The sequence below is a fragment of the Galeopterus variegatus genome, unplaced genomic scaffold (genome assembly GCF_000696425.1).
Source record: "Galeopterus variegatus unplaced genomic scaffold, G_variegatus-3.0.2 Scaffold4743, whole genome shotgun sequence".
Lineage (NCBI taxonomy): Eukaryota > Metazoa > Chordata > Mammalia > Dermoptera > Cynocephalidae > Galeopterus > Galeopterus variegatus.
In genome coordinates this window covers 103,434-128,081 of record NW_007730854.1, presented here as the reverse complement: position 1 = coordinate 128,081, position 24,648 = coordinate 103,434, and the positions used below count along the sequence as shown (strand labels likewise).

The 24,648-nt window shown below is 35.0% G+C and overlaps 1 pseudogene; it reads left to right on the top strand.

Moving 5' to 3' along the window:
• Positions 1-17,394: 17,394 nt before the first annotated feature.
• LOC103603685 lies at positions 17,395-24,444 on the top strand (annotated as a pseudogene).
• The last annotated feature ends 204 nt before the right edge of the window (positions 24,445-24,648 follow it).

Here is a 24,648-nt window from a genome sequence, read left to right as displayed (position 1 = left end):
TAATGTCCCTTGGAGAGGACCTTTTGGTGTTTGGGGACCTTCGAATTTACTAAAACAGTATGTACATATCTTTCCCAAGACTTAGTAAGTTTTCAGGTATTATTTTATTTACAATGTTTTTGAGAGTGGCAAAGTAAGATGGCTGACTAGAAAACTCTACCTTTCATCTCTTCCACAAAGTCACACAAAACAATGAATACACAACTACATTTGGATAAAAGTAAATAAAAGAGAGTGCTGGAGCATATCAAAGGAGCAACAGATATACTAGTTATCACAGAAACTCAGGATAGCCACATGGAATGAAAGAAAATACCTGGCCTCCACTACCCCATCCCCCAGTCAGGAATAGCAGAAAACCAGGAGGAATTTCTGCCTGTAGGGGAAAAGGCACAAGAGAGCTTTGCCATGAATGCCTGCATTCCAAGCTACAAGGGAGTTGTGCAGTCCATTTAGGCTATGAGCCCAGTGTAGAAAGCTTCTGGGAGCTCACACAAACTGCACTAATCCAGGAAGGGAGTTCATGCTAATACCCCGCTCCAACTCCCTAGGAACTAGGCTGCCACAGCAGTCACAATTTTAGGAATGGTGAAAACTACCAAGGGCATTTTTCCCTGGGACCCAATAGCCCCGTCATCTCCACAACTCTGACTCAACCCAGCTGAGGAGCAATGCATCACCCCAACCCTTCTCCCAAGAGCTTGAGACCATTTCTATGGACCCTGATAGTTCAGTGTTGCCCACTTCAGGAAGGAGTGCCTAGGTCATGAAGGCACTCCCAGACAACTCTGACATTGAATACAGTTGAAGAAATCACATGAATACTACTGTGTGCACCCAAGAACCAAACCTAAACTGTCACTATAGAACAGATATAGAGGAAAGATTCTCTCCTTTCAAAAGCTACTCCAGAGTATTAGAAAAAGCAACTGTTCCTCTAGATGCCCAGACATCAATGTAGGGACCAAAGACCATGAAAATAACAAGGAAACATGATACCCCAAGGGAATACAATAATTTTCTAGTAACAGACTCCAAAGAAAAGGAAACCTATAAAATTTCTGTAAAGGGATTCCAAATAATAATCTGTAGAAAGTCAAGGAGATGTAAGAAAATAAGAAAGTAACACAAGAAAATGAGAACAACAATTCAGGATCTAAAGCAGAATTTCAGCATAGAGATAGATATCATAAAAAAAGAACTAAACAGAAATCTTGGAACTGAATAACTTATTCAATGAAATAAAAAAATACAACAAAGATCTTAGCAAAAGACTAGATCAAGCAGAAGAAAAAATTTATGATCTTGAAGATGGGCTTTATTAAATAATATAGTTGGACAAAAGAAAGAGAATTTTTAAAAAATGAAGAAAGCCTATGAAATCTATGGAATAACTTTAACCTTACAAACATCCATATTATATGGGTATTCCAGAAGAAGAATAGAAGGGAAAAGGCATAAAAATCCTATTTAACAAAGTAGTAGCTGAAAATTTCCCAAGTATTGAGAGACATATAAATTTACAGAGTAAAAAGGCTCAAAGATTTCCAAACAGCTTTAATCCAAACACATCCTCTCCAAGACAAAATGTAGTCAAATCGTCAAAAGTCAAAAATAATAGATAATTCTAAAAACAGCTAGAGAAAAGCATCAGGTCACCTGTAACGGAATCCCCATTAGACTAACAGCAAATTTCTCAACAGACCTTACAGGCCAAGAGAGAGTAGGATGATATATTCAAATTGCTGACAGAAAAAAACTGCCAGCCAAGAGAAAAACTGAAGGAATTTACCCACAAAAGATGAGATATAACAGAAATCCTTAAAGGAGTCCTACATCTGGAAGCTAAAGAATGATAACTTTCCTAATGATAACACTAAAATCTCTGTGGCAGGATTGAATGTCGATTGTCCACAACACCAGGATCTGTGGCTTTGAGACCCGCCCCCCCACCGGGCAGCTCAGGTAATGTGGGCCCAGGTTACAACTGTAAGTCTCATCCTGGGAGGCTGAACACAGCACTGGCCCAACTCAGGGATAGAAGTGGTGCTCTGGAGGTTTGGGCTTGGGGAGCAGAGTACAGCTGCAATTCAGGAAGTAGAGCAAATGGGGCTCCATGCTTACTTTGTTCCCAGGGTGGTGGTGACATTAGCCCCTGGAACAGTGGGGCTCAACAATATCTCAGTCTCTGTGACCAGGTCCAGTGGCAGCAAGAACCCAGAATGGTAGGGTACAGCTGTCACTTGGGCCTCAGGAGAGAGGGAAAAGTATAGTACTGACTTTATTCCCCAGGTTGAGGGGTGTCTAAGCAGGTCAGTCTCTAGGGTAGTAGTCCAGCTCCAGAGGAGCAGTGTACTAGAATTGGTCAGCCCCATGGGCAGGGTGTCTCAGCCCAATCACTGCTCTGTTTTTGTGGGACACAAGGTTATATGTCAGCTCAGCCCTGGGAAGCACAGCTACCCAGCTTGGCCAAGCAGCTTCTTGTTGGGAAATTGTTGGGCATTACACCACTTCAGCTCAGTCCCAGAGGGGTGGGTCATGGCCACGACCAGGAGGAGTAAAGATTCCCCAAAGGGAGTGTGAAGCTTTGCAGCTTCAGTTCTGGCCTGAGGGGGAGGGGCACAGCTGCAACTGGGAGGGAAGGATAGAGCAGCTCGACCACAGCTTACTCTCTCAAGCTAGTGTATAATAGCTACTCTCAGCTAAGCTTGGAGAAGTCAGTTCAATGGCAGCTTAGTCTCTGGGATGTAAAGACCTCACTTACTTCCAGTATAATACACCCTCCAGCCGAATTTCCAGTTCCAAGATGGCACAGTAACAGCACAAGCCACAGAGGGGAAGGAACACTGTTGGAATTTCTGAGGAAGCACAACTGTCTGTAGACCAGGTAGCTACCTCAGGTGGGCTTAATGCCTATGAGAACTGCCAGGGTCCCCAGTGGTGAGGAAGCAGGTGTCAAAGGTATTGATGATTGCTGCTGGAGTCCAGTTCCTTACCTTTCCCCCACAGAGAGAAGTTCTTCCTGGTTTTCTGCTGCTCCCGGCTGGGGAATAGGGTAATGGAGGCTAAGTGTTTCCTTCCTTTTTCTATGTGTCTATCCTGACTTCATGCACTCACCAGCATTCCTGTTATTCCTTTGATGTGCTCCAGCACTCTTCTTTAGTTATTTTTATTCAAGTGTAGTTTTTTTTCCAGGTTTTGTTTGTCTTTGTGGGAGAGATGACTGGTAGGGTCTTCTAGTCCACCATCTTGCTCCACCCTCTGCTGCCTAAGGAGGCTATTGATGCACTCAACCTGTCACAATCATCTAAGACATCGCTGGGCTCTCAATAGACACTTGATAAACATTTGTTGAATAAAAAAGTGAAACAACTTTTTTTAATGTAGCAAAATTTATATTGATTATCTACCATGTGCATAACACATATATGTTTGGAGCCATGTAAATTTTATGTATTAAATTTACAGTCCTACTATATATATGCAAATCTTAATCTAAATAACCATAAAAGCAGCATATAGTTAAGCAACAAATTTAACAAAAGTTGTTATTGATGTATGTGTGTGTACGCTTGATTTTAGACTTTCTTTTTCATTGCATTAGTCAGTTGTCTCCCTTTACATGAATATCCACAATTCTAATCACTATAGCTTTATAATGGAGCTCTATATCTTGTGGTATAAGTTTTCCAATTTCATCTTCTTCACCATCAACTTGCCTATTCTTGGTTCTTTGCCTTTTTGGATGAATTATAGAATTAGTTTATCAATTTCCAGAAACTGGTTGTGATTGAGATTGTATTGAATCTATAGATTTCTTGGGGGAGAACTGACATCTTTATAATATTACAATCTATGATTAAATATCACTTCATTTATTTAATTCCTCTTTAATAAAGTTTTGTAGTTTTCTGTGTAGAGGTTTCGCACAGCTTTCATTCAGTTTTTTCCTAGACAGTTGATGTTTGCTGATGCTGTTATTAATTAAATCTTCTTAAAATTTTATTTTCTATTGGTGTTTGCTGGGATTTATTTTACAGTTGATTTTTATATATTCACATTACATCCTGAACACTTACTAAATTTACTTTTTAATTCTAATTGTGTGTTCATAGATTCTTTTGGATGTTTTAGGAACACAACCATGTCATCTGTGAATGATAATATTTTTTTCCTTTGAATTATATACATATATTTGACCTAGACTTAATTTTGCCTTTTCACTCCCAATAACAATAACCTCCTAGTAATCTTTAATTTATTCTCACCTCTATTCACTCATATCCAATCACAATTCTTCTCAGTTACTGGGAAATGTCTTCTATATGCATTCCTTCCTTTCCCTTTCCATAGTCACCGCCACCACGTTCCTCACCAACTCTCGTGTGCACCAGTATAACAGTTTCCTAATCATTTCTTCTGTGTCTTTTCATTTTTCACTCATAATTGACCCCTTCATTAAATTATTCTTTCTTACTATCACATCAGCCTTTGCTTCTTTGTCCCAATATTTTGCTTATTCTTTACTCAGTGAAAAGTCCAAATTTCTCAACCTAGCATCTAAAGCCCTAAAATATACCCTAATTCTAACTCTGCAGCTCTTTCATTTCTGAATTAGGCATCAGGTCAATCTGTTTACTCAATTTCTATTTTCATAATCTTGCATTTTTCTTCTATAAATCTTGGCTTTCATTATCCCCTTAACATCTATATTTCCCTTACACATACTTTCTACCTTTGTTAATGCTTATAGAGCTTCTTGTCTATTCATTTCACAAATAATTAATTAGGTACTTAGAAAGCAGTTTCTCTCCAGCTAATACTAAAGTTTTCACGTGTCTTGCTTTCCTAAAATCAACAATAAGATCCTGTGATTCAGGATTCAGCAAATATTTAATGCCTTCTACATTCCAGGCAGTATAGAAGCAAAGCGTCTGCATATCTTGACCATAAATATTAACAGCAAGTAAAATAATAAACAAATAAACATCTAAATAAGACATTTTCAAATTCTGATAAAGACCATAGGAAAATAAACAAGAGGATGTGATAGAGAAGGGGAGAGATGTCAACTTGGTCATCATTAGAAAAGGAATCTCTTAGGAGGTGATATTTCTGCCAAGACAAATGATAAATAAGAGCTAATCATGACATGAGCTGAGGGAAGAGCACTCCAATTAGAAAGAATAGCAAGTGCAAAGGCTCTGAGGTATAAAAGGCTGTGTGCTGAAAGCTCAGAGAGGAGAACAGAGTGTCTGGAGGTTACTGGGGATGGAGAGTGGTATGAGATAAAAATTAGAGGAGTATATGAATCACTAAACAGCTTGAAAGACATTGAAAATATTTGAATTTCTTCTAAGAAAAATGGGAAGCCAATGAGTGGATATAAAACAAGGGGTTAACACACTTTCTTCTACTGTTGCGTAAGATTATTCTGGCTGATATGTGAAGAATGGATCGAAGAAGAGCAAGAGTAGAAGCAGGAAGACAAGATCTGAAGCTAATTTCAGTTTTCCAGGTGAAAGATAATGCTAACTGGACTCGGGTGGAGGTAGTAAAAATGGAGATAACTAAATGGATTTGAGAAATGTTTTGGAGATGTAAAGAATTGAACTGGATAATGAATTGGACATAGGTGGATGAAAGAACCAGTTTTAATGAGATTACAGGAAATTTGGGAATGGACAAGTTTGTGATGATTGTGGTTCCATTTGTTACATAACTGGAATATCTATTAATACTTTATAATAACAGTTGAATATAAGTTGGGAATTAGAGGATTTGAATTATCAGTAATACAGAGTATTTAAGTACCTGTGGCAATATATCATCTAAGAGGTCAAGTAGTTAAAGAAGAGTAAAAGGACTAGGACTGGTCCCTGAAGTATTCCAGATTTTAAAGTTCTTATAGGAGTGTGGCCAAGGAAAAAACACTGAAAAGAAGCAGCCAGTAAGGTATTAGGGAAACTGAGAGAGTGTAGTGTAACAAAAACCAATGAAAGAATGTTTAAAAAAGAAGGAATGGTGGCCTGGATTGAGTATTACTTAGAATTTAGATGAAATAAGAAAAAAAAAATCCAGTAGAATTAGGGAATGTGGAGACAGGTGATGACTTTTTCAAGAGTATTTGAGGAGCTGGGATGCAAGTCAAGTTGGAACAGACTTAAGAGGGAAAGAGATTTTAGGAGTTGGAGACAGTGAATCTGGATCACAATTTTAAAAGCTTTTTCTATAAAAGAGGGAAGAAATATGTGCTGTTAGCTGGAGAGTAATGTGGAATCAAAGAACTGTTCAGGTTTTGTTTCTTCTTTTGATTTGGTTTTGTCTAATTCATTTTAAGATGGATGTCTCTAGAATATATGTATATGTTTATGAGGATCACATGGCTGAGCAAAGACTCACAATGTATGAGAGAGAATCCATAAGTGGAAAAGTGATGTTTTTAAAATGCTGCTGAACTAACATGACCCTGGCTCCTCAGGCTCATAAATAGATCACACTCCTTATTGTCTGTATTAGCAAAGAACTAGGTCAGCACAGAAAGATAAAACTTGGCATAGTACCAATCCCCATGGTAACCATGAATCTCAATCTTCTCTCTTTTCCTTTCACCTATTAATTTATTTTATATCCATAGCTCTTAACAAGTTATTAAATATATGTAATGTCAGCCTTCCTGCATGTCCCTTATGAAATAAAGCTAACATCTGTAAGAAGAAAGTGGCCAAAATTGTATGATGGAAAGAATGAAGAAAAATGTTGTCAATTCATCATTTTATAACCAGGTTTTTTTTAATATTAAAAAGTTTATTATATGCTGAATTTTTTAAATGATGGCTGTTTGCTGAAGTTTGGATTAAGTAACACTAATAGTAAGCCAGGTGAATTTTACAACAGGTGATACACCAAGAGATTGGGAGAGAAAAGGAGCCTCAACTGGAAGGGTAGGGCCAAGCTACTTGAAAAGGCAGGGAGAGGAACAATGGATATAAAGAAAGAAGGGCACAGCTGGTATGGGAAGAAAATCTAGAGGCTGCTGACGTTTTTCTATCTGACTGATTCTGTCTGACTCACACACACACATTCATAAACTTATGCCAGTTTCCTGCTCACAATTCTGCTTTAGAGTTTTCAGAGCAGTGCTGGGTCAGCTGAGATTATAGAGGGCCGGAGACCAGCAGAGTAGCACCAGACTAAGCAAGGTCAGCTCCTGTCTGGCAGTGCTGGAACCTCCGACCGGGTGCTGGAAGAAGATGGAGACGAGGTTGAAGTCCTTGAGTCCATTTCAGCTTCCTCAGAGCTAGCTGAGTTGAGCTTCTACAAGAGAGGCTCGAGAGTCTATCATATTCTGATCTTGACTTGGAGACTCATAGCTACCTGAGCACATGCCTCACATCAGCTCTCTGAGAACTGATAAAATAGTATGAATAAGAGCACTAACCTGTGAGGTTGTGAGTGCAGTGCCTGGCTTAAAAAAGAAATTTTTTAAAAACCCCTCAATTTATTCATTTAATCTTTCAATCAACACACATAATTGAATTACCTGGTTACTAATTTATCTGAAAAAAAATTGTTTCAAATATTCTAAACATTATAAATTTGGCCCTTACAAAACTGGGAATTATTAAATAACCATATGATGACGATTTCTTAAAATAAAATTTTTTTTTCAATAAAAATTACTTATATCATTATAATTAAAAATTAATTTTTAATATTTAATCCTATTGAAGAAAGTTAAAAATATAACTTTCATGTTTTCCTACTACATGAATATGCTGGTTGACACTAAAAATTAAAAAATAGTTGTGCATAATTAACTTTAAGCCCTATTTTCTTCTCTAAGTGAAAGTGTACTGTATAACTATCTGTGACTAACAAATCGTATTTTTCTGCAGTGTTTCATTGCAAGAACTAATTTTGAGCTCTAAAATTTTGTAAATTAATTACATATATTATTGCTTTGTTTTGTTATTTGTTTTGATTTTTAAGAGTCAATAGCATGCTTTGGTTATATGTCATGTATTTCCTTATACACTTATAACATGTTTTAGTTACATATGTATTTTTATAATTATAAATATATGTATATCTAGTGTTTTTATTTATGAAAACATAAAGTTTATTATTAAAACAAATTTTAAAGAGTCTTTTAAAGAAAATTATGAAAATAATAATAGAATGAAACCATGGTAAATACTGTGAAGGTAATTCTAAAACAAAACAAATCTGAAGTTTAAGAAATGCAAGTGAAGTAAAGAAAGTAAAAAAAAAAAAAGGCAAAAGTTGACCATCTTTTATTAAAGATGTGTCTTTTTTCATACATCAATGATTGCTACTATTATTCTTTGAATAGCCTAAAAATAATTATAAAGCTACTTTAAGATAATGGTACTTCATTATGATTGAGTCCCAGTGTATCAGGGTGATTTTAAAAATTGCAGTTATGGTGCTATATAATACTTGAGTATGAAAAAAGAAAAGAAACACTATCTATGAGTATTACTGCTGTCCAAATACTAATGTTTGAGCAAAAACTCTCATAAAATCCTTTCCCAGAATGATAATTCCCTGAGTTTGGGGGTTGCAGTAATAGGCATTCTAATGAAAATGGTAACAACACCATATGGTTAGCCTGAAACAAGGTCAGAATGCGGACCAGAGAGAGCAATATCTGAAAAGGTAACTGAATTTTGTCTTGGAAAGATAATTTTGCCTTTTGTCAAAAAATTGCTTAATTTATTCAGAGGCTGGAAGACTTGAAAATTGAAAGTTACAAATTCTCTTAATTATTTTTATATTGACTCAATGGCAAGTTCAAGCAAAAATGACTCACACGGAATGTACTACCCTAGAAAATGTTATCAGTAGTTCAGCCAAAATTATTTCTTTTGTGTGTCAGCTATTTATCACAGAAGATAAGACAAGAATTAGAACTGGTATAAATTATTTAGAATTTTAGAGATGTGAGAGCTAATGAAGACCTACAAAGATCATGCAACACAAGTATTGTTTTTATAAATGAAAAAAATGAAGGCCTCAAAATTTAAGTTACTTGCACATATGAGAATACATCAAAAAGTTTGTGGAAAAGTATAATTAAAAGATAATATATAGGCTGGCCTGGTGGCACACTCGGTAGAGTGCGGCGCTTGGGAGCGCTGCGGCGCTCCCGCCGAGGGTTCGGATCCCATATAGAGACTGGTCCGCTCACTGGTTGAGCGCAGTGCGGGCGCAACACCGAGGGTTGTGATCCCGTTACCGGTCACGAAAAAAAAGACAAAAAAAGGAAAAAAAAAAAAAGATAATATGAATCTTTCCATGAACTTTTTGAAGAACCCTTATACACACACACAAACTGACAAATGATGAAGAAAATTCCATATGTTCTTTGGAATATAATTTTTTTCAAATGATTTAAGAGTTCTCCACATTTATATTTATGTTATTTAGTTGAAGTCTTTCCTTTCAAACTAAAACAACATAATCTTTTTGTTTTTCATCTGCATAGTCTGCATTCCATCTGTACTTTCTGTCCTAAAATGTATCTCTCTGAGAAATACAGTTTTCCTAAAATCTGCTTAGTGAGAGCAGCAGTAAAAATGGCAACACTTCAGAACAGGTATTTCAGATTTTCAGACCCTCTGCTCAATTTAATAGCCTTCAGTTGGGTGCTGTGGAGGCCAGATTGTTTTGGTCTCTATTACAGCTAAGAGAATAACTCTCCTTCCTGCAGAGGCTCTTGAAGGCTTCTCACACGCAGTAGAGTTGAGTTTATTTCTTAAAAATAATACACAACGACAAAATTATTTTTCTGATCATAAAAGTAATAATTCAAGGCTATTACAGAAAATCTGGAAACCTGGAAAAGAATGGGAAAAATGATGATCAATCACAATCCCACTGTGGTGGGGAATTATTAATCACGTTCTCAGAATTCATACCTACTTTCTAATAACCCCCAGTTGAATTTTTTAATCCATGTGTTTCTGGGAAAGCAAATGCTCCTCGAGACCTAAAGAGGTGCCCATTCAGTGTGTGTCCCATGTTTGTGGCCACAGTAATGGTTTTAGAAATAAAACGATCATCTAAATCAACCATGAAAATGCTTTTTATATTAAGGTTGTTATTATTATATTTATTGCTAATATTTTCCAATCTGTCTTTGATTTCTTTATTCTGTTTATGACATTTTGACATAAAAAAATTTGAAATTTTTCACACATGCAATATACTTTTTCCTTTAGAATTCTGTCATTGCTTTTATGTTTAGAAGTTTGTTCCCTTTTACAAATGATCTATATCCACTTATATTTTTGTCTAGATTTTAAGACATCATTGTTTGCATTTAAGAAAAGCTTTAATACCAGTTCTAAAACCATCTGAGAAACTGTAAAAAGTGATCACTGCCCATATAGTCTTAAGGCTGTTCTTTTTCTCCATTTATATTAATTCCCAGTTTATTTAGCATTGACACAAAATATATTCATTAAGTTCATAATATGTGTTAAACACTATGGTAGATATAAAAACAGAGTTTCTGTTAGAATGAAATTAGGGTTATAATAGAATGACAGAAAAATGGGCTGCGGGTAATCCTGAAAGAGAATTTTCCCTTTTCCCTTATTCCTGGAGGTGTTAGGAAGGACTCCATCAGGGAGTAAGTGTCTGAGCCAAGGGTAGAGAAGAGTTCAAAGAAGAAGATGCAAAAAATGAATGGCTTAAGCAAAAGCATTAAGAGGGACTAGTACAGGGAAATGATTCACCTTTGCTTGAACTTAGGACAGAAAGTAGATTTAAAAAAAGACTACAGAGATGTAAATCACACAACACAAAGGCCTTGAAACCCAGACAAAGGTAATGCACACAATTCATGGCAGAATGAGTTTCTCCAAAGGATTTTTGGAGGAAATTGAAAATAATTATGTTTTAGAAACTAATCATCAAATTATATTTTGTTTTAAAAAAGATTCTGAACAATTACATATGTCTACATTTTAGTACCAAAAAATAAAAGGTAATCTGACACCTTTTATTAATGTCAAAGGAACTTCCTAGGATAGCAGATAAACTAAACCACACCAATAATTTTCTAATCTCAGAAATAACGAGAAACTCGATTATCACTTTGGAGGAAAATTACTGCATTGTCCTTCCTTCCCATTTCACAGAATACAAAAGAGCCATAAATGCTACCCTCTGGGAGAAAAACATGCCCCATAAAATTCTAATGAGAAATTAGTCGGATACAAGCAAGAAGCAAGAAGAGTAGATGAGAAGGGTTTTTTCTCCCATCTGCGTCCATAGAGATGGCTAAATATTGTATTTAAATTTTGATATAAATACTATGATCTTTCTTTACATTTTTATCTGCTTCTCAGACGCATAGTTTTAACTTTGGAAAGACTAAAAGTCTCGTTTTCTGTAACCACGGATGTCTAACTCCTATTCACACATTGGACTCTTTCCTACTGGGAAGCTACGTTTGAACTTAAAGTGGAATTTTTTTCCTGCTGCATTAATTCTCTCTACCACACACATCATAGTTCAAATCATGTTGCTCTCACAGTTTCTTCTGGGGGCAAAATGAACTTCATAGAGCCAATTTATGGGCCCCTATAGCAATTTTATGAGCCTGAAAGTATAAAGCCATCCCTACATGATTTTCATGTACTTAGGAGAATCAGATTCAGATGTAATAGAATTAATCTTTGAATTATTTCCTATGAAGTGTTGATATTTCTGCTGCCATAGTAGCTCATAATGCCTGGAAATAATTTATCTTAAAATATTAAATATGGAAAATAAAAATATTTTACTTTATGGGCCGGCCCGGTGGCGCACTGGATAGTGCGCCGCTTGGGAAGCGCGGCGGCGCTCCCGTCCGAGGGTTCGGATCCCACATACAGACCGGCTCCCGCTCACTGGCTGAGCAAGGCGCGGGAGCAACGCCGAGGCTTGCGATCCCATTGCCGGTCCCCGGTCCGGTACGGGGGCAACACTGAGGGTTGCGATCCGTTGCCAGACACGGAAAAAAGACAAAAGACAAAAAAAAAAAAAAAAAAATTTTACTTTAATCATAATCAGGTTGAGCAAGATGTCTAGATAGAACTAAGGTCTTTATTTAAACTAAATACTGATATAGAATCCTATTGTAAATGTGACCCCCAGCTTTTTATGGCCAGGCTATAGTTTGAATGAAAAATTACCTGATTTAAACATAGTTTCAGGTAATGTTTTTCTTGACTTTTATACAATGAAGTGTTTTACTGCAGGTGCTGGTGGATAAGGTACAAATTTTCAAATCAAGCGCTCAGTGATTTTGAAGAAATAGATTCACTTTTCATAGTGCTAAAATCACATAAATTTATTCTCAAGCATTAAATTCCTGGAAATATCTATTCCATGATACTTATCTAACACAGTATATTAGTATTTTAGTTCTAATTCAATCATTTGAACATTCTGGTTATACTCATAACAAAAACAGAACTGCTCGAAAATGGTAATTGTGAAGATATTTTAATAATTTAATAGGAATAGTTCAAATGATGTCATGATAGATTAAAATATGTATAGACAGTTTTTCATTATGCATTAGTGTATAATTAAACTTAAGCAAAAGTTTTTATAAAATGTGCCATATTATAGCTAAGGAAACATTTCTGAAACATATTGGATAAGAAAGCTATTCTAGGGTAAACTTCAAAAGAGCAAGATGCATACACTGAAACAAACATCTGTATGGAAAATATTCAAGCAAGTGATTTGATATATGAGTGATGGCTTGATACCAAAATATGAATTAGAAATAAATGCAGCAAGTCGGAAAAAATGTGGTTTTCTGGATACTTACTGACCAGTGAATATGTAGCTAGTTACTGAGAGGATATCTGGTATGATGTCAGAAAATGGAAAGTAGACCAACCCCCATTAGTTTAAAGGCACACCTTAAAAGGATCTCACTGTTTAAAGCAATAATAATAATTATTATATAGTGGGTATTTTAGCATATTTAGAAGTAAAATATCTGATAAATACAGATGGGACAGGAAAAATGGAAGTATATATTGTGCAAATTTCTTGCAGTACTGTGTAGTGGTACAATATTATTTGGAGATAGATTTATAAGTTGATGAATATTAAAACCCCTGAAGAAACCATTGTATTAAGGACAAACAATGAGATATAGCTAGTAAGACACAAAGTGATAATAAATAGAATTATAAAAAAAACCTTAATACAGGAGAAGACAAAAGTTGAAAAAAAGATAATGTGGAACATATAAAAAACAAGAATTGGTAGATTTAAATCAAATCATATTGTTAATTACAGTAAATTTAAAGGGTCTAAACACCAAATAAAAAAAAATTTCAGTTTGTATTAAAAAGCTAAAAACAACTGTATATTGTCTACAAGAAACAAAATTGAGATATAAAGCACAACAAGTATAAAATGAAAGAATGTAACAAAATTAATATGAGGTAGATTTTTAAAAAGGCATATTACCAGGGATAGAGGGACATTTTATAATGACAAAAGGATCAATTCATCAAAAAGATACAAGTATCATGAATTTGTATGTACCCCAAAACAGAGCTTCAAAATAAAGCAAAAAAAAAAACAAAAACAAAAAAAAACAAATAAAAAAAACCCAACCAAGCAAACAAAAAAACCCAAACACAGACAAGTGAACAATTTTAGTTGAAGATTTCAACACTTCTTTCTCACTGATTGCTAGAAGTAGGAAGTAATGAGTTAGCATATAAAAGTCCTGAGCAATACTACCAACCAATTTGACCTGATTGATATTTATGGCTAACATCACCCCAAAACACCAGCATACATATCTTTTAAGCATATTTAGAATATTCTCCAAAATAGAGCATATTCTAGACCATAAAACCAGTTTATAAATTTAAGAAGACTGAAAACATACAAAGTATATTCTCTAATCCCCTCTAGTGAGGTTAAACTAGAAATCAGTGCTGGAAAGATATGGGTAAAATTCCCAAACATATGGAAGATAAACAGCAAATTCTAAATTATGCATGAGTCATAGAAAAAAATCCAAGGGAACTAAAAAAGATCTTGAACTGAAAGGAAATGAAACAACAACACATCAAAATATGTTGAATACAACTAAAGCAGTGCTTACCAGGAAAATCTTAGCAATAAACATTTACAGTAAAAATAAGAAAAATTTCAAATAAAGATCTAAGCTTCCACCAAAATAAACTAGGAAAAGAAGAGCATATTAAACCCAAATCTGATAGAAGAAAGGAAATATCACATATAGAAATAGAAATCAAAGAAATAGAAACCAGAAAAGCAATAAGGAAAATTAATGAAATTAAAAGCAGGTTCTTTGTGTGAAAAATTGTTAAAATTAATAGAACACTAGCAACTCTTATCTGAAATAAATAAGGGAAAGGTCGATTCTATTATCACAAATAGAAGGAAGAGACATCACTTCACATTGCATAGAAATTTAAAATATAACAAATATCATAAACAACTTTATTACAATTTATTTGAAAATTTAGATAAAATTGATAAATTCTTTGAAAGACACAAACTATCAGAGTTCACTAAAGATGAAATACATAAACTGAATACCTCAAAATTTATTGTTTTAAATAAATTTTGTTAAAAATCTTCCCACAAAGAAAACTCTAGTCTCAGAGGACTTCATTGTTGGATTCTACCACACATTTATGGAAGAAATAATCCCAATTCTAAACAAATTTATCCAGGAAATAGAAAAGAGGGAAACACTTCCCAGTTCATTTTACAGGGACAGCATTACCCTGGTTTCAAAAGTAAAGGAAAAAAAATAAACTACAGATTAATCTTCATAATCAAAATAGTCACAAAAATTCTTAACAAAATTTTAGAAATTCAAAAATAATTTTTTAGAAAGCTATACATTATTACTAATTGGAATTTATCAGAATGCAAATTTGGTTTAACAATCGAAAATCAATGTAATTCACAAAGTTATTATATTAAAATTTGAAATTATTTCATGGATTAATAAATGAAGAAAAAATATTGGTCAAAATTCTATAATCATCATGATAAAAACTCTCAATAAGGAAGCATTAAATGAAACTTCCTTAAACTAAAAAAGGAGGTCTACAGAAATCCTACATCATATGTAAATATGAAAGAGTAAATGTTTTTTTTGCTTAGAAACAGGAGCAAAATAAAAATGCCTACTCTCATTACTCCTATGCAACTTAGCACAGGAAGGTCTAGCAATAAGGCAAGAAAAAAAAGTCATATTAATTGGAAAGAAAAATAAAACTGTTTTTATTCACAGATGAAATGATTACGTAGAAAATCTTCAGGAGTCTAACAAAAAAACTACTAAATCTAATAATTGAGTTTTAAAGGTTATAGGATACAAATATCTATTTTTATACAAAAAAGTCATATTAATTGGAAAGAAAAATAAAACTGTTTTTATTCACAGATGAAATGATTATGTAGAAAATCTTCAGGAGTCTAACAAAAAAACTACTAAATCTAATAATTGAGTTTTAAAGGTTATAGGATACAAATATCTATTTTTATATATTAATAATTGTTAATTTTTAAAATTATCATTATGTTAGCATAAACAAATTATAAAACATGTTATTTAATAATTACAGACACTGAAAACTACAAACTATTGCTGAAAGAATGTAAGAAGTTCTAAATAAATAGATATGCCATGATCACAAATTGAAAGACTCAATACGGGTAAGATAGCAATTCTCCCCAAAGAAACATAGATTCAATGTACCCACAAACAAAATCCCAGCAGAATTTTTTGGTGGAAATAGCCAAGTTTATTCTAAATTATATGCAAACACACACACACACAAAGAGACTAGAATAACAAAATGACTTTGAAAAAGAGGCACAAGGTTCAAGCACTTACACTAACTTATTTCAAGACTTACCCTAAAGTTACATAATCAAGAGAATGCACTATTGGAATAATGATAGATATGCAGATAAATGGAACAGAAGAAAGATCCCCAAAATACATCCACACATACATGTTCAATTGATTTTAGACAAAGTTGCCAAGGTTTGTCAAAGAGAAAAGAATAATATTTTTTTAAATTGTACCTTTCAAAAATTGGATCTCCATATATAAGTAAATGAACTCTGATTCTCACTTTATAATTTATGTGAATAGATCACATATCTAAATATATAATTTGTTATCAGAAAAATCCTAGAAGAAAACATAGGAAAAAATCTTTATAATCAAAGGTTATAATCAAAGGTAAATCTTTCTTAAACAGGTCACAAAGCATTAATCATTTAAAAAATTTGATAATTGAACATCAAAATTAAAATATTTTGCTCTTCAAAACTTTTGATCTTCAAAGAGTACAGTTAAGAAAACAGAAGTGAAGCTGCAGATCAGAACATATCCGCGAAACATATATCTGATGAAAAAGGTATTCAAAATATAGAAAGAAGTCTTATGACTCAATAATTAGAAGTCAGCCCAAATTTTCATAATAGTAAAATATTTCAACAATTACATTAACGAAGAAGATATATGAAGAGTAAATTAGCAAATAAAAAGATATTCTACTTCATTAATCATTAGAAAAATGCAAATTAAAACCTTACCGAGATACCATTACCCACCGAGTAGAAAAAACTGACAATACCAAGAGTTGGTGAGAATGTGGAGAAAATAGAACATACACTGCTGGTGGGAATATAAAATGGTACAGCCACTTCAAAAAAATTTTTGGTAATTTTTCATAAAGTTAAGCATACTGCTATCATATAACTAACCCAGCACTTCCACTCCTAGTATTTACCCCAAAGAAATGAAAACATAAGAAAATAGAACATACACTGCTGGTGGGAATATAAAATGGTACAGCCACTTCAAAAAAATTTTGGTAATTTTTCATAAAGTTAAGCATACTGCTATCATATAACTAACCCAGCACTTCCACTCCTAGTATTTACCCCAAAGAAATGAAAACATATGTTTTTACAAAAGTTTATAGCAGCTTTATTCATAGTAGCCAAACCAAAAATCAACTCAAATATGCATTAAGTGGTGACTGATGAATAAATTGTGGTTTATTTATAGAATACTATTCAGAGATAAAAGTGAATAAACTACTGATTCACACACAATATGGATTAATCTCAAAAACATGATGAAAAATGCCAGATACGAATGATTATTTACCCATGTGATTCCAGTTATTTGAAATTCTAGGAAAGCAAACTACAGTGATTGAGAACACTTAACTTGTTGTCAGGGACTGGTGGTGAAAGGAAGGGGGGAGGAACAGACTACCCAGGAGTATGAGAAACAATTTTTGGTATAATATGAATGTTCCATAATATAAATTCTATATCATGGTTGTGGTGATGGTTACACTACTGTATACATCTGTCAAACTTTATCTCATTGTAAAATTGAAACTGGTAAGTTTATTTTATATACATTCAACTCAATTAAGCAGATTAAACATAAATAAAAAAACAGATGCTCTGAGAGTGAAGGTAAATGCAATTTGAATGGAAATCCAGCTTGCCCAACATATGATTGAAGAAAAAAATAAAGTGGAATTTAAATGTTATCACTACAAGAAAGATGGTAAATGCTGACATAAGTAACAAAAGTAGCACAGAGTCATAATTTAGTAGTAATACAGATGTTCAACTGTACAAATTAGAGAGCTCTGGAATGATGAAGACAGATTGTCAGTGTTCTGAGTCTTTAAACCAGCCTAGTACCAATACAACACCGTGAGTTATTTAACTACTAGTATGCTTAAGTCAGCATCCTTGTCAACATGTTAGTTCCTCTTTTCCACTCTTGGATTTAACCATGAACTTAAAATTGTGCACTAGTCTCCTTTGAATTAAGCATCCTATTTGTTCTTTGAGTGGAGCCTGACTTGGTTCGGAAAATGTTCTTTGTATTTATCCTCCACTTTGTCTTCATCGTTCCCATTTGTAGGGTGCAGGTGATTTCTGATAAATATATCACTTATTCCTTCTCTCTCTCGGGCTTCTGATTAAAAGCCCTGTGTACAGAAGTACCACTAGCCAATGAGAAACAAAGTAACACTTTATAAATAATGTTTGCTGATTTCTAGGTCTGAACAGCACCTGACCTAACCCTCTCTGGATATTCGTGAACTTGATAATGACATGGTCTTAATTCTGGCAAAATTATTTTCACTTCATGCCCTACTCTTTCCCATCATTGAGAAATAAATATACATTAGCTATTTCTTTTATCATTTCTCTACCTTATCAGAGATAATTTTTTTACTAAGACCACTCAATAGTGAATACAGTTTTGCCACATGAGATTAATTCCAAGTTCTGTGCTGTACAATGTTCTTCTGTCTTTGCTTTCTAACCTCAACTAGTCCTCCTACTGGTTCCACTTTATCTGATCTGATTGAATAGTATATTTGTCAGTGTTCTCCAGAGAAACAGAACCAATAGAATATGTATATATGCGACAGTACTTCAAAAAGTTCATGGAAAGATTTATGTTATCTTTCAATTCTATTGTTCTATGGATTTTTTGAAGTATCCTCATAGATATATGTGAGGAGATCTACTATGGGAATTGGCTCTCATACGATTATGGAGACTGAGAAATCCCATGATTTGCAAACTACAAGCTATAGAACCAGAGAAATACCCTTGATATACTTCAGTCCAAATGCCTGAGAAATTGATATAACCCCCAGTGCAAGGTTCAAGGCTTAAGACTGACAGGTGTCAGTTTCAGAGTACAAAGGCCTGAGAACCAGGAGCTCTGATGACCAAGGGCAAGAGAAGAGTGATGTTCCAGCTAAAGAAGAGAGAGGAAAAAATTGTCCTTTCTCTGCCTTTTTGTTCTATTCAGGCCCTCAGTGGATTAGGTAATGTCCACCTGCATTGGTGAGGGTGATCTTCTTTGTCCAGTCTTCTGATCTAAATGCTAGTCTCTCCCAGAAGCACCCTCACAGACATACCCAGAAATAACATTTTAACAGCAATCTGGGCATCCCTTAGCCCAGTTAAGTTGACACATAAAATTAACCATTACAGCTCTCATCTGAAACATTTGTTACAACATTATACAAATAAGTTAAGTGATTTAATTTTCTATTTCATTAAATTTTTCACTCCTGAAGTGGGCCTTGCCTTGCTCTTAAGAAATTGGTTGTGTTCATCGTGTGTCTTCTTGGTAATACAGTCAGGAGTAATACTGAAAAATTCCAGCTTTGGAAATGGCACCGGTAAAGCTTATGTATGATTATGATGGGGGTATATCTCTCAAGTATTCTTTTTCAATACACACAAATGCACACAACACAAACATTGACATGGACATATTTGACAAGCTGGAAATATGTAATTCAATTCTATATTTATAAAACTTGGTTATTAAAAGTATATATTCTTATGTGATGAGCTTCTTGGCTGAAGACCTCACATTATTTCTAAAATTATAGGTAGAAATGTGTATCTATCTTTATTACTCCCTTGTTTTTGTGTTAGTATATATCCAAAGTAATACATGAAAGAACTATTGCTAATTAAAAACTAAATGAGGACTCCAGGGCTGGCCTGTGGCTCACTTGGGAGAGTGTGGTGCTGATAAATGAGGACTCCAAGGTCACACAGAAATTCCTCAAATCAGTAGCAATGTCCCTTAATCTGTTGTGACAAGACAATGTCATGGTACCTGTTGAAAGTATTTAAGCATCTTTGGATTTCTTCATATTCTGTTTAAGGCAAGACCATTGCTGCTCACTGTTCTATCATTCTTAATAAAAGAAAGAAACTCTTAAACCTTAGAAATAAGAAACATGAATAGGTGTGGCACCGGATTTGGCAACAGAGAAGGAAGAAGGGATTGGAGTTAGAGACCAAAATGGCAGTCTCTGTTCCCAGACCTAGTTAATACCCCTGTTTATTTGGTGCTTCAGACTTTGGGAGAGGAGAGCAGAAGAAGTGGGGCTTTGGGAGAAGTTTGATCTGACTCAGATATGGGAGGGTGGGAGGAGAGCACACGAAAGGACCACAATGTCCCTCCAGTCCACTTTTTCCTGCACCCGCACACATGTGGCTTACTGATCCGAGTCACTGGTTCATTGATGTCCTATTTCTGAATATCCTGCTTCTCCTCCTGGTAGATATTCATGGCAATGAGGAGTAAAGCAAGGAGGGAGAGGGGCTTTGCATCAGAATTGCCATGAGACAGAACTTAGAAGAAGGAAGAGCATTAGCTTAGCTAACAGGGAAGTGTGAGTTCAGCCTGGAAATGAGCACTATTAACTGACCAAAAGAAGGAAACCAAGTGGGAGCAAAACGAAGGGAAAGCAGGGAGGGAGATTCCATTTTACCTCTCCCCTGCATCATCCTAAAGAAACACAACAGCATTGTTCCTCGAAATCTTTACTGCCATAAGAAACTATGCTACGTAAACTATATACTCACATACACACACATACATATGTACATACACACCAATATCCATAAGTTTCTAAACGTTTCTAATGTCCTAACAAACACAACACAAACATTGACATGGACATATTTGACAAGCTGGAAATATGTAATTCAATTCTATATTTATAAAACTTGGTTATTAAAAGTATATATTCTTATGTGATGAGCTTCTTGGCTGAAGACCTCACATTATTTCTAAAATTATAGGTAGAAATGTGTATCTATCTTTATTACTCCCTTGTTTTTGTGTTAGTATATATCCAAAGTAATACATGAAAGAACTATTGCTAATTAAAAACTAAATGAGGACTCCAGGGCTGGCCTGTGGCTCACTTGGGAGAGTGTGGTGCTGATAAATGAGGACTCCAAGGTCACACAGAAATTCCTCAAATCAGTAGCAATGTCCCTTAATCTGTTGTGACAAGACAATGTCATGGTACCTGTTGAAAGTATTTAAGCATCTTTGGATTTCTTCATATTCTGTTTAAGGCAAGACCATTGCTGCTCACTGTTCTATCATTCTTAATAAAAGAAAGAAACTCTTAAACCTTAGAAATAAGAAACATGAATAGGTGTGGCACCGGATTTGGCAACAGAGAAGGAAGAAGGGATTGGAGTTAGAGACCAAAATGGCAGTCTCTGTTCCCAGACCTAGTTAATACCCCTGTTTATTTGGTGCTTCAGACTTTGGGAGAGGAGAGCAGAAGAAGTGGGGCTTTGGGAGAAGTTTGATCTGACTCAGATATGGGAGGGTGGGAGGAGAGCACATGAAAGGACCACAATGTCCCTCCAGTCCACTTTTTCCTGCACCCGCACACATGTGGCTTACTGATCCGAGTCACTGGTTCATTGATGTCCTATTTCTGAATATCCTGCTTCTCCTCCTGGTAGATATTCATGGCAATGAGGAGTAAAGCAAGGAGGGAGAGGGGCTTTGCATCAGAATTGCCATGAGACAGAACTTAGAAGAAGGAAGAGCATTAGCTTAGCTAACAGGGAAGTGTGAGTTCAGCCTGGAAATGAGCACTATTAACTGACCAAAAGAAGGAAACCAAGTGGGAGCAAAACGAAGGGAAAGCAGGGAGGGAGATTCCATTTTACCTCTCCCCTGCATCATCCTAAGGAAACACAACAGCATTGTTCCTTGAAATCTTTACTGCCATAAAAAACTATGCTATGTAAACTATATACTCACATACACACACATACATATGTACATACACACCAATATCCATGAGTTTCTAAACGTTTCTAATGTCCTAACAAATATCAGTGAAGTGATAACATGGAAGCAGTGAAGTGATATCTGAAAGACATTTCCAATTACATTTTGAAGGGACATATATTATCAGAATAATAAAAAAATTTTAAAAAAGGAAACTGTGCTTGTCAAAATACCTCTATTTTCTCACATTAATCCTGAATACGCATGTAGTATTTCATAGGATGGGCTTGGAAATCAATACTGTAAATGAAATATCACTGCATCCTTTTCTCATCTCAGCTGTGGTGTGGGTGAAGAGTGGTAATGTCTCGATAAATAATGTTGAATTTCAGTCTCTTTTATCCTTGTTCCAAACAGATGAGCAATTTCTGAAAAGCCACCGTAGAAGATGCACTTTTACCTCTTCATCAAAAATATATAAAAATGAAATATATTGTGATATTTATTACCACATGTAAAACAAGCCACCACGGTGATCCAGTACAAATGGCTTTTTTCTATGTGGCACCGACCTTCAAAAGTGATGATGTGAAAAGCCTAGACTTTATGACAGCTTAACTAGAAATACATTACAGCTGCTATATTAATATGTAGTTGTGGCTTTGCTATAAAGTTTAAATATGAAAAGAAACTCTGAACCCATGCTCAGCTATAAACTTTAAATATGCAGAAAAGTACGTTCATGAAAGCCGCAGTAGGAAGTTGAGATAATGTTTATATGAAATGATGCTGCTGCTGCTGCTTAGCCTCAAAACCTCATGGTAGTTTTTGCATTACATAAATTCAATGTTTGCAATTGAATGACTTGCATCAACTTTAGCACAGAAAATTAGTAAAGCTGGCCAGAAACGTGCAAGTGTACATATTCACATTATGTGTGATGGGAACACCGTAGGGTCCTGTGTATGGTGACATGTGAATCCCAAAGTATAAATATATTCAAGCTATTTCAATGATCAAATGCTGATACTGAAAAACTGATGGGCATTGAAATGCTACTTTGAAAATATCGAATGGGTTCCTTTTCTGTACCTCCAAAATATTTTCATATGCATAAATGTTATGCTAAATTTTTAGTACCTTACTTAACACCTATAAACAGTGTGGTCAATGTTTTGATTTTAAGTGAACATGATTTGCCCTGACATGCAAGTGATGCCATGGTGCATACCAAATTAATTTTTAAAGGATCTCATATTTAATTTGCAAACATCCCCAAACAAGAATGTGATTTATTCTTTCCTGATGGTGAATGTGAGCATGAATTATGCTTAAGCATGCACTCCCAAACAGCCACACATTTGAGGACTTAATATCTTTAACCATTTTAGCAGCTTCTTAGGTTTTTGTAAATCATCTAAACAATAGAAACGTCATGGGCCAGCCCTGTCCCCTTCCCCTCCACCCCCCTCTCCTGCCACTCCATCCTCTTCCTCCTCATCTCCCTTCTCTCTGCTTTACAACATCTTAGAATGTAAAAATATAATAATAATAAAACAGTAATAGATAAAAAATAAATAATAGAAATAAAAACTTTTCAAAGAGAGATAAAAGTAGTATTAGCCTGGTTTTACAGATGATGAAATAACTTGCCCACACGTCAGAGAGCTGACACTTGTGGAGATCAGTATTGAACCCCAGTCTGCTGAACTTCAACAGGAAAGAGAGCAAATAATTTGCCTGGCACTATATGGTCTCAGAAAGAAATGGAGAGAGAGCTTTTTTTTTTTTTTTTTAATGAAAGTGCTGTGCGTGACAGAGCAAATTAAGCAAACATTTTACAGTAATCTGAGAATGATGTTGGAGAAGAAAGAGAGGCTAGGATAATATTTCTGCACAACTTAAATTATTTTATTCTGATTTTTTCTTTGCCTGTATGCTTTACAATTGATTATTTTGTTATTTTTTCAGAGCTAAAGTGTAATCATTGCTGTTCTACTCCACGGTAGCTAGAACTGCCTTAGGTGCCAATGTCTATATCTAACTTGTTCGATGCTTGTAGCCGCTAGGTAGATATGGCTATGTGCATTGAAATTCAAATTAATTCATGTAAAATAGAATTTAAAATTTGATTCTGGGGATCCAAGTCAAGCCTGCCTCTGCCACCATTGTCACCTGAGGAGAACGAGAAATCACAACTGGGGAGAAAACAACAGTCACCATTGGAGAGGAGTGGACTCCGCAGCAGCCCCACGACAGAGGTCCAGCCACCCGTCCCCCCATCCCCCTGCCCTGTTCACTTGGCAGCCCACGTCTGCCAAGTGGTATCATCGGAGAGACTATGTCTTCACTGAATTTTGTGTTGAAAATAGTAAAGATGTTAGTGTGAATTTTGAAAAGTCCAAACTTATATTCAGTTGTCTTGGAGGAAATGATAGTTTTAAACATTTAAATGAAATTGATTTTTCTCACTGTATTGATCCAAATGATTCCAAGCATAAAAGGACAGATCAATTTTATGTTGTCTATGGAAAGAAGAATCTGGCCAGTCATGGCCAAGGTTAACAAAAGAAAGTGCAAAGCTTAATTGGCTTGTTGTGGACTTCAGTTTTTGGAAAGACTGGAAAAATGATTCACACTAAGACATGTCTAATTTTGATTGTTTCTCTGAGATGATGAACAACATGGTAGGTGCTGAGGATGAAGATTTACCAGAAGTAGATGGAGCAGATGATGATTCACAGGACAGTGATGATGAAAAAATGCCAGATCTGGAGTAAAGAATATTGTCCTCACTCAGACTGCAAGGAAGAAAAAAACTTCCCTGCAAGATTTCATAATTGAGAGGATTCCTGAGTTGATAGCTCTAAAGGTAGATGCTGTATTTGCCTTCTTTAACCCATTTTTCAACCTGTTCATTTTTTAAAAGGTTTCACCAAGGGTTGATATGTACCACTGTATGGGCAATTTTAAGTCATCTAAGG